Source organism: Polistes fuscatus, unplaced genomic scaffold (assembly GCF_010416935.1).
Source record: "Polistes fuscatus isolate 324 unplaced genomic scaffold, CU_Pfus_HIC Scaffold12, whole genome shotgun sequence".
Classification (NCBI taxonomy): domain Eukaryota; kingdom Metazoa; phylum Arthropoda; class Insecta; order Hymenoptera; family Vespidae; genus Polistes; species Polistes fuscatus.
The window spans coordinates 1,586,009-1,602,011 of record NW_025113020.1 but is presented as its reverse complement, the minus strand read 5'-3'; the positions used below and the strand labels follow the sequence as shown (position 1 = coordinate 1,602,011).

The 16,003-nt window shown below is 34.7% G+C and overlaps 1 non-coding gene across 1 annotated transcript; it reads left to right on the top strand.

Moving 5' to 3' along the window:
• Positions 1 to 15,633: 15,633 nt before the first annotated feature.
• On the top strand, positions 15,634 to 15,853 carry LOC122513635. The gene has a single exon (XR_006302812.1). It is a non-coding gene; the product is annotated as a small nucleolar RNA U3 (small nucleolar RNA).
• The last annotated feature ends 150 nt before the right edge of the window (positions 15,854 to 16,003 follow it).

Here is a 16,003-nt window from a genome sequence, read left to right as displayed (position 1 = left end):
ATACTTACTCAAAAGTCTTTACCGCTCCTCTTTTGGAAAACCCTCTTTTAGAATTTCTTTCCAGCGTAAGCATAAAACATTATGGATTGCTGGAGCTGTTCTCTTCTCCGCATCCAACCGCTTACCCAATGCTTCTAGCATTTTTTCATCCAGCACCATTTCCTCCGATACTATAGGAGCTGCTTCTAGTTGTGTACTGACACATGCCTGAACACTTGTAGTTGCTGCCGATTCAATATTATCCTCCTCAGCAGATTGCAGTTAACCTTAACTGTCTCTTAGTTGATTTGTTTTTGGACCAATATCATTCAGTTCTTGAAGAAGTCAGTTCAGCTGACGTTTCGGTGCATCAAAATCACTTCCCGACGGTGACAACGACGACGACGAGTATTTCCTGCCTATATGCGGAATAATTTATTAACAACATTATGACTCTTTTTTTACAATACTTGATTGTCAACCGCTTATTTATTTATCTAAATAACTAAGAATAGTCCTTGAGATATCCATCTGGTGAAACTTGTTCACTCGCCAGTAAAATAATGAGAAAGAAAAACTTCTCTTTTTATTTATGATGAATTTCGTTATTTCTCAATGTCAAACTTTATATTGATTTTCCCACAATTTGCGTTTTAAAAGTCGATGGATACTGTCACTTAAAATCTACTGAACGGATCGATTTGAATTTTTGCACATTTTTCCTACACATATTTAGTAACGCTGTTGAGTATTTTTTGTTTTCTTATTTAAAGTATTTTTTATAGAGGCTCAAATGCTGGTTTCTTGGTCGAAAATCGGGTTTTTGACTTTAGAATGAAACCAAAAATCCAAAAAGGAAATACAAATTTTTTTCTCGGCAGGACTATATAAATAATCTTATAAACAAACAGAATAGCTTGGGTTTTTTTGTTTTCAATCATCTAGTTTTGAGCTCTGATGTCCACCGCAAAACGCGTTTTTTCCGCGGTGCCTGACAAAAGTTGCTGAAAACTAAAAACATTATATTTTTTCGAAAAACTTATCGAAAAACAATCTGAGCAAATAAATAACCTCATCTCATTATTAACAGTTATCGTAAGTAAATTGTCAAGTATCGTCAAATAATGAAGATTCTACGTATCGCGGTTTGGAATGCCAACGGTTTAATGCAACGAAAAGTTGAGTTGGAAGCTTTCTTGAAACATCAGGATATTCAAATAATGCTGGTATCTGAGACACACTTTACTGACAAAACTTATTTCAAAATTTTTGGCTTTAAGGTTTACTGCACGAATCATCCAAGTGGAAAAGCACATGGAGGTACAGCGATTATAATTTAATCTAGTCTGAAACATTACGAACTTGCACCCTACAAACAAGATTATCTTCAGGCAACAAATGTAATGATTTACGACTGGCATAGCCCACTAACTATCTCGGCAGTCTACTGCCCTCCTAAAAACAATATCCAAAAAGCAGAATTCGATCATTTCTTGGAAAGTCTTGGCACTAAATACATGGCAGGAGGCGATTTTAATGCTAAAAATAACCATTGGGCCAGTAAAATTGTAAACCCAAGGGGGAGAATTCTCTTAAAAAGTGTATATAAGGCAACGTTTATTAGTTCTGGAGAACCTACGTATTAGCCAACAGATGTCAATAAAATTCCAGATTTGCTCGATTTTTGCATAATTAAAAATATATCTCCTAGATATATACGGGTATGCTCTTCACCTGACCTTTCTTCTGACCATTCTCCAATCATAGCAACAATAATCACAACAATTGTTGAGAATAGCCCTCCAAGCTCTATATGCAATAAATTTACAAACTGGGATCATTTTCGGGAGACATTTAGTACTGCTGCTACAGCTGTAACACCATTGGTAACGACCGACGATGTAGACGTTGCGATAAATTACCTAACAAATAATATAATAAATGCAGCTCGAGCTTCTACACCTAGTCCTAAGAGCAAGAATAACCACGAGTACCCTGAATACATTATAAGAAAAATCCAAGAAAAACGAAAGCTGAGAAGAATCTGGCGAAATAGCAGATTACCGGATGACAAACAGTAATTAAATAAAGCAACGAGGATTCTAAGAAAAAATCTCACGAACTTTAAAAATGAAGGCCTACAGACCTTCCTAACAAAATTAAATCCCACAGCTAACAGTAACTATAAACTTTGGAAAGCCACAAGGCGATTCACACGTCCAATACAAGACATTTCGCCGATTCGACAACCACAAGGTGGATGGGCCAGAAGACCGATAGATAAAGCGAATCTCTTTGCCCTTCATCTGGCTGAAGTATTCAAATCTTCCCCATCTTCTGCATCTAACGAGGAAGAAGAGATCAAGAGTTTTCTATGCTCGCCTTTTTAACTGTCACTACAAATCAGAGCTTTTACCTTGACAGAGGTCAAAGAGGCAATCGCAGCTTACATGAATCCAAGAAAGGCACAAGGCCTTGATCTAATCAGCGGGAAGATGATTAAAAATTTGCCGAAGAAAAGAATCGCATCAATAGTTTCCATATTTAATGCCATTATACGTCTAGGATACTTTTCTACCATCTGGAAAACAGCTGTGATAACGCTTATTCATAAACCAGGGAAAGCAGCAAGTGAAGTTACGTCATACCGACCAATTAGTCTTTTATTCGCTCTGTCTAAGCTATTTGAAAAAATGCTAATTATTCGCCTCCACGCTGAGCTGGACTCTAAAGTACTCCCTGATCATCAGTTCGGATTTCAAAAGCACCATGCAACAATTGAGAAAATTCAGCACATAACTAGAAAGATATCACAAGATCTAGAACGGAAAAAATACTGTTCAGCGGTATTCCTGGACATTAGGCAAGCCTTCGACAAAGTGTGGCACACGGGACGCTTTACAAACTAAAAAAAATTCTATCATATCCTTTCTATCTGATTCTCAAGTCCTATCTCACAAACAGGAAATTTATAGTCAAATATCAGAACCATCTCACCACAGCCTATCCTATCTTATCCGGTGTTCCGCAAGGCAGTGTACTCGGGCCTTTACTGTACGCAATCTACACAGCAGATTTACCAACCTCTGAAGAGATAACTACAGCTACATTTGCGGACGATAATGCTCTGTTAGCATCTGACTGCAATCCTCAAAATGCGACTGATATCTTACAACGTCACCTACATATTCTAGAAAGATGGTGCCAAAAGTGGCACATCAATATAAACAAAAGTAAATCGGCGCATGTAACATTTACACTGCGTAAGCGCAAATGTCCTCCAGTGGCCATTAATGGGGCAGAAATACCAATGAAAGATTCGACTAAATACTTGGGAATGATACTGGATAAAAGATTGACGTGGTAACAACATATCCAATCAAAAACAAACTACTTGAAGGGAAAAGTAAGAGATATGTATTGGCTAATTGGGAGAAAATCTAAGTTAAGTCTCGAGAGCAAGCTTGCTATCTATAAAGCAATCCTAAAACCGGTATGGACCTATGGAATCAAACTTTGGGGTACTGCTGGTAACTCAAATATAGAAATCTTACAGAGATTCCAATCAAAAATCCTGCGTTGCATCTGCAATGCCCCCTGGTACATAAGCAATAAAAGAATCCATAAAGATCTAAGGATGCCCACAGTAAAAGAAGAAGTTGCAAACTTCATCGAACGCTACAACATTCGTTTATCTAAACACTCGAATCCACTAGCAAATAATTTTCTGGAAATCTCGAATCTAACTCGTAGGTTGAAAAGATTCTACCCTTCGGATCTTGCAATAAGATTCACTTAACATCTAACGATGTTAATTAGTAAAAGTTACATATATTTACGCTCATCATTGTAATGTTTTCCATACTTACAGTTCAAGTCAATGTATCACGTCATCTTATATTACTCATAATTCTCGCTGAGAATTGATTGTAAATTCATATAATTATAATAAAAGAAAAAAGTATTTGGACTATTTGTATCGAAACACATCTCTTCGATTTGATCACAAAGATCTCATTCAGTTTAAGTGTTGAATATGGCTTAAGCTTGACTCGATCCAGTGCCATCAGAAAGAAACGGAGCTTCTAGAATTCTTGAAGTATGTGTTCCAGAAATATGTATCGCCAGTCGTTCTGCTTTCAATGTACCCTGTTCTGTAGGAAGCTTCTTACCATCCCAGTGAATACAAGAGATTCGTCATCTTCTTTCTTCTTCTTTATCGTATCAACATTTTCTTCACGTTTATTCTCATTTATTTATTGAAGTTATTTAATTTTATATAAATATATATATATATATATTTATAGCGTGACCAGGTAAAAAGGAGGAGGACTGAAAATATGAGTAGATAAGCTACTAATTATTCTTTTCTATTAAGTTAACTAAATAACTTCAAAGAAAAAAAGAAAAATATTTTCAATCGATCGATATATTATATATATAAGAAAGAATAAAAAGAATAACTTCAAAAATATAAAAATATAGATATCAGTCCACATTAAATGTAAGAGAGATATATCGAATTACTTTATGCGTCAACGGCCATGGCGCGGTTACAGCATTAGTTCTCGCTCGATTATTTAAGTAAAGCAGCGCTGAGTACGATTAGTATTTGGATGGGTGACCCGCTTGACAAAAACAGGGGAAGAAGAAGAGAAGACAACTTCATGCCGTAAACTTGAAATCGCTTTGCCGCGCGTCGTTAAATACCGACAAACTTCATGGTGTCGTTTTCCCAAACGCTCGGAACCAAATCACTCCCCATTACATTTTCCCCAACGCGTCAAATAAGTATAATTCAAAAATAAACAAATGTTGAATATTAAAACAAATTTGTGTTGTTTTATATTTAATTTTGTCTTTTCAGAAAATTTATCTTGATTATCGAATTTATTGCATTATTATGATATGTGTTACCAATGTTTGACTTAACAAATCCTATTAAAAGAGGATTAGAAAGACTTAGATCTTAACTATAAACAAGATCTATTGCCTTTAATTCTTCGAGACCCATTGATATGATTGCTGTACCATCAGCCTCGATGTAATTTACGTCGCTTGGATTTAGACCACAGTGTTTTAGTATCTGTTTCATAATTTAAGCCTGAGATTCAGCTGTGGAAATAGACAAGTGTTTCTTGGAATTGCTTCAGTGTACATAACACAAAGATTAATGACCTCGGCATAAATTCGCTTTGCATTTTTTGCTCTTTGAAGGAAAATTGTTCCTATCAAGTCGCTTTTCGAGAATCTTGACGCTTTCTTATAAAAAGACCTATTTACCCCGTCTGCTGACAGCAAACCTAAATAATGGAATGCACAAAAAAAAATTATTTATAAATTTCGTAAAAATTCGACTTGATGTTCTGAGACATTTACTTATTATGGAAATGAAATAATATTAGAAAAATTGCCTTTTTGTTTGTACATGCAAGAACAGGATGAAATTATACTTAGTATAATCTTATTTTACCTAAATCATGCAGTTAGTCAGATACTTGGGGAAGTAAGCTTATTATACCACCACTAACGATCGCATAATCGCAATCTCCAGCTTTTATAGCTTCGTTCGATTTTTGAATTGCAAGTGAACCTGATGTGTTGGTTGAATCGATGGTGCAGCTTGAGCCAGTTGAACCCATACAATACGAGATCCGGTTTGATAGCAAATTATGCTTCTTCATAGCAATTATTGGTTTCCTCTTTCTCTCCTCCATGTGCCTCTCATTCCTTTCATTCTTCTGTAATATGTATCTTAAATAAGTATCTTATCTCCTCCACTTCCTCTACTTCTTTGTCTCCCCACTTCCACATTCTATCTTTTCTTTTCTTTTTTCGAATATCAGAATTTTTGTTTTCGCTTCACTCAATATCATCTTCTTACTTTCCAGATATTTTCTAAACCTCCTTAGCATACCTTACAGCTCTTCTTCTCTATCTGCTACCAAGACAATATCATCAGCATACGATAAACTTCACACCTTCTCGTTTTCAACTCTACATCCTCCTACTTGCCCTTTTCTCATCTCCTCTTCTAAGCCCGCTATATATATACTAAAATGAGTTAGGCTTAACGGACATCTCTGCCTTACTCCCTTTTCCGTCAAAAATTCCTCCGCTGCTTTCTCTCCTACTTTGATTACATTTATTGTTTCTCTGTAAATGTCCATAATCCTCCTACTTAGCTTAAACCCCACCCCCATCTCCCTCAACCTTTCCTTTAATATTTCTCTGTCCACCCTGTCAAACGCCTCTCTAAGGTCAACAAAACATGCAAATACTTTTCCTTTCGGCCTACTTAGTTTTTCATCTACGATATGTTTAATTGTATAAATCGCTTTTATTACTCCACTCTTCACTCTAAATCCAAACTGGCTTTCTGCTAATTTACCCTCTACTTTCTTCTTCAACATTTCATTTATCATACAAGCGTATATTATATAAGCTGTGCACGTTAATGTGACTCTTCTATTATTTTCTATATTATCTTTATCTCCTTTTTTGTAAATCGTGCACATTGTCCCTCTTCTCCATTGCTCAGGTATCTCCCCCTCTTTCCATATTTTCCTCAATAACTCCCACAGAGCTGTCTCTACCTCCTTTTGCATATATTCACACTTCATTCTCTAACTTATCCTCACCTGGTGCCCTTTATCACAATATTATTCTATTTCTTCTCTCTCTCACCTTTTTTCTTATCCCATTCCAGTCTGCATATTGTCTGCTCTAGTGTCTTCTATTCCTCCATTTATTGTTGTATTTCTTTTATCTTCAATTTCCTATCCTCTTTCTATTCCTCTTCCCTTTTTTCTAATATGCTAATCAAACTTTCTAATTACCTTTCCATTCAACCCAACTTCTCATTCATCTCTCTAATATACTGGTTCTCCTTCCCAAAACATAACCTTGACTACTCAATATCTTTTGCGCCTGTATTGCTCCTTCTTTTCATATTTCCGCTCGCTTTACCATTCATTTTATTATTTCTCAGTGACCAGTTAGAAATCTACCTTACCGATTTTTCCACCAACTCTTTATCCTCTATCCTAACCACACTTTATCACGCTTTCTCTCACTTTACAATATTACTACCACTTTACACTCTCTTACTCTTTACAGACCCCTTAAATTTCTTACTTTACATTACCCATTCTTATCTATTCCAGTTGCTTTTTCTCTTTATCCCTTTACTTTTCCACTTATCACTCTTTTTTTTGGGATCTTTCTTCTACGCGTCCTCTCTCTCTCTCGTGTACCCACCGGAAGGCTCTTTTATATATTATAGATATTTTAGAAATACTTTTTGAACAAAATTAATGCAGGATCAAAGAATTTAAGTATTACAGGAAATTAACATTGTATAAAATAAAAAAGAATTTAATCACAAGTTAAATGTTTTTATTTAACATTTTAATAAACATTTTTTTTAAAGCATTTTAAGGATCATAAATCCCAGGAAATAGCAATACTTGAGAAAATATTTCCTGTTTGGAGTATAAAAAGCATAAGAAACTTTAACGAAAATATAATTAGTTTTTTTAAGAAAACTAATTGATTGTTTTTTATATAAGAAAAAACTATTCGTATGTCATCTACAGTGTAAACGATTCGATATACCTAATACTTTTTAATTTAATAACATGTTTTACTTGATTGATTAAAAAATTTTTTCTAGATATTAAAAATCCGTTGTACAGACGTTTTTTTTTCTAATTCCATACTTGTTTACAATTTGTCATTATACATTTCTTAAATTATTATATAAGTGACAAAGGTAGCACGGGGACTGTTTCTCTAATGAGAAAGCGTCGCTATTGTCGTTTATTTCAATTAGTTATATTTTTTACTAGGTCTCCTTGTTGGATTCTTTCGAGCCTTCTAGGAATATTTTGTTTTTACTTATCGTTGGTTAGCGGGTTTATGTGCGTATTCAGTCTTTTTTTGTATCTGCAGGTTTACTTGTTTATTTCTTCTTTTATGGTGAGAATATTTAAGTCCTTCTTTATCTCTTCATTACGGACGTACAATGAAGCACCCACGATTTTGAATTAGAATAGATATATACTTCGATATAATATAGTTGTTTTAGAAATACTTTTAGAACATTATTTATGCAAGATCAAAGAATTTAATATTACAAAATATTCTTCTTTAAATCGTTTGTAAATACGGACGTGTTTATCTACCGCTCCTGAGAATATATTTACATAATAAATACGTTGAGGTACAGTGTAACGTACTTTAGTTTGACATAGCAGATACAAGGGTGAAGCGACCAGTGTCCTAACGAAGTAACATTGCTTCATGCGGGCAACCGCGTGTTTTATCTTATGACAAAAAGATTTGACCATGAAAACTATCAACATCCAACAAAACAAACAATCCTCTAACTTTGCTCATACAGAAATTAGAATAATCAATATAGATAATAGAAACTCGTGTATGGAAAGTGAGATGAAAAAAGATTTGGAAGATTCGTAAAACTTGATTCCCGCTAAATGAACCAAATTACAGGGTTCAAAAACACGCCAAATAGGTGAACCAAAAAATTATAATAATATCTCCTCCGCGCCACTACAAACAAAATGGCTTCAAGAAATACCCGTTAGCAACTCTTACAATCTACTAGACAAGCCAACAGAACAACAAAATACTATAGAAAAATTGAACGGAAAAAAAGGTGTAAAACCATCACCAATATACGTTGATGCAGAGATCATCGACGCTCTGCTCGAGTTACTGGTTGAAACAGCTGGACAATATAACTATGTAATAAAACAACTTAAAGACAACCAAGGGAAAGTACAAAATACTACATCAGATACGTTCAGAAATGTAGAAAATGCTCTAAAAACTAAAAACGCGGGATACCACACGTATCAAGAAAAAAACGAGAAGAGCTATAAAATCGCAATTCGAGAACTTCATTCCAAGTCTAATACAGGTAAAATAAAAAATGAATTAGAAAACTTTTTTTTTTTTTATTATAATTATATGAATTTACAATCAATTTTTAGCGAGTGTTTGGGAATAAGCGTTCCCAACGGACGGCGCCATCCGACAGTTGTTACGCTAGGAAAACACGCTTCGTTCCCCAGCGCCTTTTGACGCCTCGCCGTAACGCCGGCTTCTACGGCAGCCGTTACTTGGCAGCCATTATAGTAGAATTTCTCTAACGGTTACGACGTGATCACCAGAAAGGAATGTCAGTTTGTCCATTGTCGATCTCGTTCCGTTTTTATAACCACTTAAGTGATTAATAGAATCATTTAAAGCCTACTCAGGGATTAATATAATCCCGAACGTCTATTAAACTGCCTCGCGTACGGTAACACGTGACGACCACCTGGTCGTAACGGAATTATTCAAAATTTCAAAAATTTTTGCATATTGTAAAATGCTCGGCGTTCATCTCATTTTTCTTTTATTTCCTCAACAGTGAGAATTATGAGTAGTTTAAGATGAAGTGATTCGCTTTATCTATTGGTCTTCTAGACCATCCACCAGTTGTCGATTTAGCAGTATGTCTTGTATTGGACGTGTGAATCGCCTGGTTGCTTTCCAAAGTTAATAGTTACTGTTAGCTACAAGATTTAAATTTGGTAGAAAAAGGTCTTTAGTCCTTCATTTTTAAAGTTCTTGAGATTTTTCCTTATAATCCTCGTTGCTTTATTTAATTTCTGTTTGTCATCCGGTAATCTGCTATTTTGCCAGATTCTTCTCAGCTTTCGTTTTTCTTGGATTTTTCTTATAATGTATTCAGGGTACTCGTGGTTATTCTTGCTCTTAGGACTAGGTGTAGAAGCTCGAGCTGCATTTATTATATTGTTTGTTAGGTAATTTATTGCAACGTCTACATCGTCGGTCGTTACCGATGGTGTTGCGGCTGTACTAGCAATACTAAATGTCTCCCGAAAATGATCCCAGTTTGTAAATTTATTGCATATAGAGCTTGGAGGGCTATTCTCAACAATTGTTGTGATTATTGTTGCTATGATTAGAGAATGGTCAGAAGAAAGGTCAGGTGAAGAGCATACCTGTATATATCTAGGAGATATATTTTTAAGTATGCAAAAATCGAGCAAATCTGGAATTTTGTTGACATCAGTTGGCCAATACGTAGGTTCTCCAGAACTAATAAACGTTGCCTTATATACACTTTTTAAGAGAATTCTCCCCCTTGGGTTTACAATTTTACTGGCCCAATGGTTATTTTTAGCATTAAAATCGCCTCCTGCCATGTATTTAGTGCCAAGACTTTCCAAGAAATGATCGAATTTTGCTTTTTGGATATTGTTTTTAAGAGGACAGTAGACTGCCGAGATAGTTAGTGGGCTATGCCAGTCGTAAATCATTACATTTTTTGCCTGAAGATAATCTTGTTTGTAGGGTGCAAGTTCGTAATGTTTCAGACTAGATTAAATTATAATCGCTGTACCTCCATGTGCTCTTCCACTTGGATGATTCGTGCAGTAAACCTTAAAGCCAAAAATTTTGAAATAAGTTTTGTCAGTAAAGTGTGTCTCAGATACCAGCATTATTTGAATATCATGATGTTTCAAGAAAGCTTCCAACTCAACTTTTCGTTGCATTAGACCGTTGGCATTCCAAGCCGCGATACGTAGAGTCTTCATTTTTTGACGATACTTGACAATTTACTTACGATAACTGTTAATAATGAGATGAGGTTATTTATTTGCTCAGATTGTTTTTCGATAAGTTTTTCCAATTTCCTCAGACTTTCGGAAGATCCTGTATAATTGCTTGTATTTTTGTTGCTAGATGTCTCCAGGTTTGAATTATTTTATTATTATTATTATTTTATTATTATGACGGGTAATTATTTCCCTTTGTTGCCTGAGCATAAGACACTAGTGGATTATTTTAATGTTGGTTTTTTCCAACCTGGTCGGCTTGTAGGTTGGTCTGAATATTATGATTTTCCCTGAGCATTGTTTTAGGAAACGTTTTCTTAAGTTGCTCTTGATAACGAGGACATTCCTTGTAGGTCGTAGTATGGAGGCCGCTACATAGAATACAGGTTGGTAAAGTCTCTATGGATATTTTGCAATCAGCTGTTGCGTGTTGACCTGTACATTTGACACACTGGTATGTGCGATTGCAATACCTCTGAGTTTGACCGTACCTTTGGTACCTTTTGCATTGAAATATTTCTCTCTTTTTTAGGGGTGGTTCAATTTTGACTATTGTATTGTTTAGTTTGTTTATGTTATATACTGTGTTGTTATTTGGTTTCTGTTTCAGGTCAATATAGAACATTGATAGCGGGTTATGTGTTACCCTGTGTCTTATATTGATTTTGTTTACATCTTCATGTCCAAGCTTTTGAAATTCGTCCTTTAGGGCATTCAAATCAACGGATTGATGAATGCTGCGCAAGATAACTCGAAACGACCGTTCCTGTTTTAATCGATATGTATGAAAATTAGCGTTCGATGACTTCAAAATTCACAATTCTCACAATCCTTCTATAAGACTTCGGATCAGCCGGCATGCCACGAACCTGATTATTGCTAATCTTAAAAATGTAGCCTTTTTCATGCACAACTTTTTCTAAACAATTCTTTAGCGATTGAATATCAATAACGTCATCTATATATATCGGAAGAGGAGGAGGAGGCGCTTTTCGTGAGTTTCCATTTACTGGAGCCGGTGCATCTACTTTCGTGAACTCACTCAGGATTAAGTACCTATTTGCTGTTAGTAAAACTCCTTCTATTTCATGATTTTTATTAAAGTTATCATCCTCTGCTCTTGGTCTTTTCCTGCTATTAGGAGTAGTCGGACGACTGGATCCAGTAGCTATTTGTCCAGGCCGGTGGCCTGAATGTTTTCATATCCTGGTCAAGAATATGCGAAAGGTTTATATCCATTGACGTTTCTGTGTCAAAAGATTTCAAGTTTAACGGCTTTCTAACGACCTTATTCTAACTATTGAACGTATATAGTCAGTAGGACAGCCGCTACCTTTATTTTTGATCGAACTGGCTACTCAGAATAATAACAAGAACATAAACGAGATTAATACCAATATTTAAAGTCGAATTACCTAGAAATAAAAGAGAAATACCACATTGCACACGATGCCAAGATTATAAACATACAAAAAAATACTACAACTGAGATCTTGCCTGTTTTAAATGTGCACTAAAACATTTAACAACACTTGGTCCTCAAGAGGGCTAAATCGAAAAAGTCATATGTATAAACTGCAACGATAACCACCCAGCGAATTATAAAGTATGTCAGACGAGATAACTACTACAACAAAATTTGATTCTAATGCTAAGAAAAAAAAGTATGGGAAAAACCTTTTCTAGACGATGCTTACAAGAAAATTCACTACAATAAACAAAACGTAAATGCCAACAGGGATAAAATACCAATATTTGAACACATTGAATCAAGAAGAAGCTACTCCGAAGTAACCAAACGAGCACGTACAAATACAAATGAATTAAACAGTGAGGAGGCATCGGACATTAAAGAACTACTAAAACAATCTATTAAAAATACAGAAATCATTACAACAACGATAATAGAGCAAAATTCTCATTTAAAACAACAAACGCAACAAATCCCCACAATGCTACAACTATTAACAAAAACGCTACTTAATAACAAATAATGTATACACAAATAAAAATAGCGGTTTGGAACAACAACGGATTACAACAACGAATTGAAGACACCAAAACATTCATATACACGCATGATATAGATATTCTACTCGTATCTGAAACTCATCTCACAGACAAAAACTATATAAATATTCCATACTACACAATGTATGACAGAAAACATCCTTCAGGTAAAGCGCATGGTGGAACTGCCATAATTATTAAGAACGAGATAAAACATCATCTACACAGTAAAACAGACAACAATTACCTTCAAGCCACCGCAATTACATTAAAAACACAGGGTAATTCAATTAAACTATCGGCTATCTATGCACCGCCAAAATTTAAAATTACAATCGACCAATGGAACAACTTTTTCAAGGAACTAGGTAATAAATTTATAGCAGCTGGCGACTTTAACGCCAAACATCCATATTGGGGATCGAAAACAGAGGTCCAGTGTTATTAAAAAATATTAACCCTTTGCACTCGAGGCCTTTTTCGCTTGCGCGAACCAGCAACTCGAGACGAATTCGGCCAAATTAAGTAGACCTTTTACAGGTACTTTAAAAACATTTATAAGCAAACAAGCGTATAGAAATAATAAAATATCATCAGTTTATTCATTTATATGTCGAAAAAAACAAACTTTGATAAATACTACACTCTTTAATTAGTTTTGGTGTGATGTTTAGTGAAACAATAGCCAAGATGCATTCTTGGTTTATCAGGACACGTATCACAGTAATACGAAATTTCCCGTTTACCTCCAGTCGTGTTACGGTCAGAGCAAACCTTGCAGTCCCGTTTTGTGCTTTTTTGCTAAGTCGCTTAATTTAAGATTTCAAATAAATCGGACGCTGCAGCAGCGCAGCTCGAATTCACACATGAAATCAGCCGGGCGCCGTATCGGCGCCGCTCGAGTGCAAAGGGTTTACTCATCACCTTATCAGATTCTTTCCATTATTATTTTAACATTATTTAATATTTTATTCTTATGGATTACATATATACTTAAGGATACACAGAACATGTACTTAGATTATCTACTTGGCCATCTTATCTTCTTACTTCCGTTAAGAGTCTTCTCTACAGATATCGCTTCTACCGTTACGTACGCATGCCTTCATATACACTCTACTTATATGACTTAATACCTAGTATAAGTAGCATGAAAATTACTATTATCCTAACAGTAAATCCTTATAGACCGATATCGCTCTTATCATTACTATCTAAATTGCTGGAAAAAATAATATAAAATAAAAAGAATAATTTCGGACAAAAACCTGATTCCTGACCATCAATTTAAATTCTGCAACAAACACTCTACCGTTGAACAAGTATACAGACTTACTAATACGATAATCACAGCTTTAGAAAATAAAGAGTACTGTTCCGCCGTCTTCATAGATGTAGAAAAAGCTTTCGATAAAGTGTGGCATCACGAATTATAACAAATAATCAATAAACACTTTCCACACTCGTATTACAAACTCCTAAAATCTTACCTTTCTGAAAGAACAATTTACGTAAAAATAAAAGATACTCATTCGAACATCAAACTAATCAAAGCTGGGGTTTCGCAGGGAAGTATCTGCGGATCTGTTCTTTACACCCTCTATACGGCAGACATACCAATAAACGCAAACTGTACAGTCTTAACATTTGCAGACGACACGGCAATACTTACCATAAACAAAGACCCACAACAAGCAATTCAATCGTTACAAAACCAAATCAACTCTCTCGAAGAATGGCTACGTAATAGGAAGATCGAGGTAAACTCTACCAAGAGTAAATATATTACGTTTACATTGAGGAAAAACAAAATACCGAAACTACAATTATATAATACAGAAATTCCACAAGTAACAACGGTCAAGAATTTAGGGCTACACCTAGACTCCAAACTAACATGGAAAAAGCATATAAATGACAAAATCGAACAAATTTGTTTAAAAAAGAGACAAATGGCTTGGCAAACTGGCAACAAATCGAAACTTAGTATAGAAAACAAACTGATAATTTACAAAACAATAATAAAACCAATCTGGACATATGGATTACCGCTATGGGGTATAGCAGCGAAAAGCCACATTGCCAATTTAGAGGCTCAACAATCCATAACTAAACGCGAAATCGTGAATGCTCCATGGTACGTCCGTAACGAAGAGATAAGAAAAGACTTAAATATTCCCACAATAGAAGAAGAGATAAGCAAGTCAACCTGCAGATACAAAAGAAGAATTGATACGCACATAAACCCGGTAGCCAAAGATAACTACAACCAATATATCCGTAGAAAGCTCAAAAGAATCCACCCAGAAGACCTAGTAAAAACTAAATCTGAATGAAATAAACGACAATAGCGACACTATCTCATTAAAGAAACCGTCCACGTGCTACCTTTTTTTCACTTATATAACAATTTACCAAATGTCAATGGACAAATTGTAAAGTTGTATGGAGTTAATATAAAAATAAACAAAAAAATATTACAGAAAATTAACAATCTATAACATTTGAAAGAATTTAATTACCAGTTAAATTTTTTATTTAACGTTTTAATTAATATTTTTTCTAAGCATTATATGAATAATTAATCTCACGAAAAAGCAATATATGAAAAAATACTTCCAGCTGCTAGTATTGTACGCAGAAGAAACTTTAACAGAAATTAAGTTAGATAGGAAGAACAATGACGCAGTATTAATATCCAGTACACCTATGAGATTTTCAAAGAATAAGGATAACAACCTGTTTATAGAAAAGTAAAAAGATTTATAATATAATTATATCTATGGTGCGTGTGCAAAGCGATTTGAAATTTACAGCATAAAGTTAGTTGCCCTAAAGCTATCTTGTTTTAATGTTAACTTGTACCATATATAAGAAAAAATCAGTTACTTCTTTGACTTGTCACCAGAGAGCGAATACCATTTGCCGTTTCTCACAAGTAAAATGCTTTATTTGATCTCTATATATGATTCGATCAGAAATAAAATTTTAGATCGTACTTCATGGGATCATCTTTGTAGTATATATTTAAAACTGCTTTTTATAAAGCTGAGTCGATGTAACTACGATGACAGCTGTAGCTCTCTTTTTTGAGCGGAGAAGGACGAATTCGGAATTTTGGTTTTAACATCAAGATTTTGGTCACTGATGATCGTTTACTCCTATTACTTAATAAAGAGAGCTAAAGGAAGTAGAGCTATCCGAGTAGATATTAAAGGAACATTTAAAATTAACTTTATATTTAATTATATCATTTTCTTCACAACGATTTTCAAAGCGAAAACTTTTTTAGAAACGTTGTGATTGAAAACTTTACGAAACGAGAAAGTGGCACAGAAAAGAGAGCAAACATTCAAACC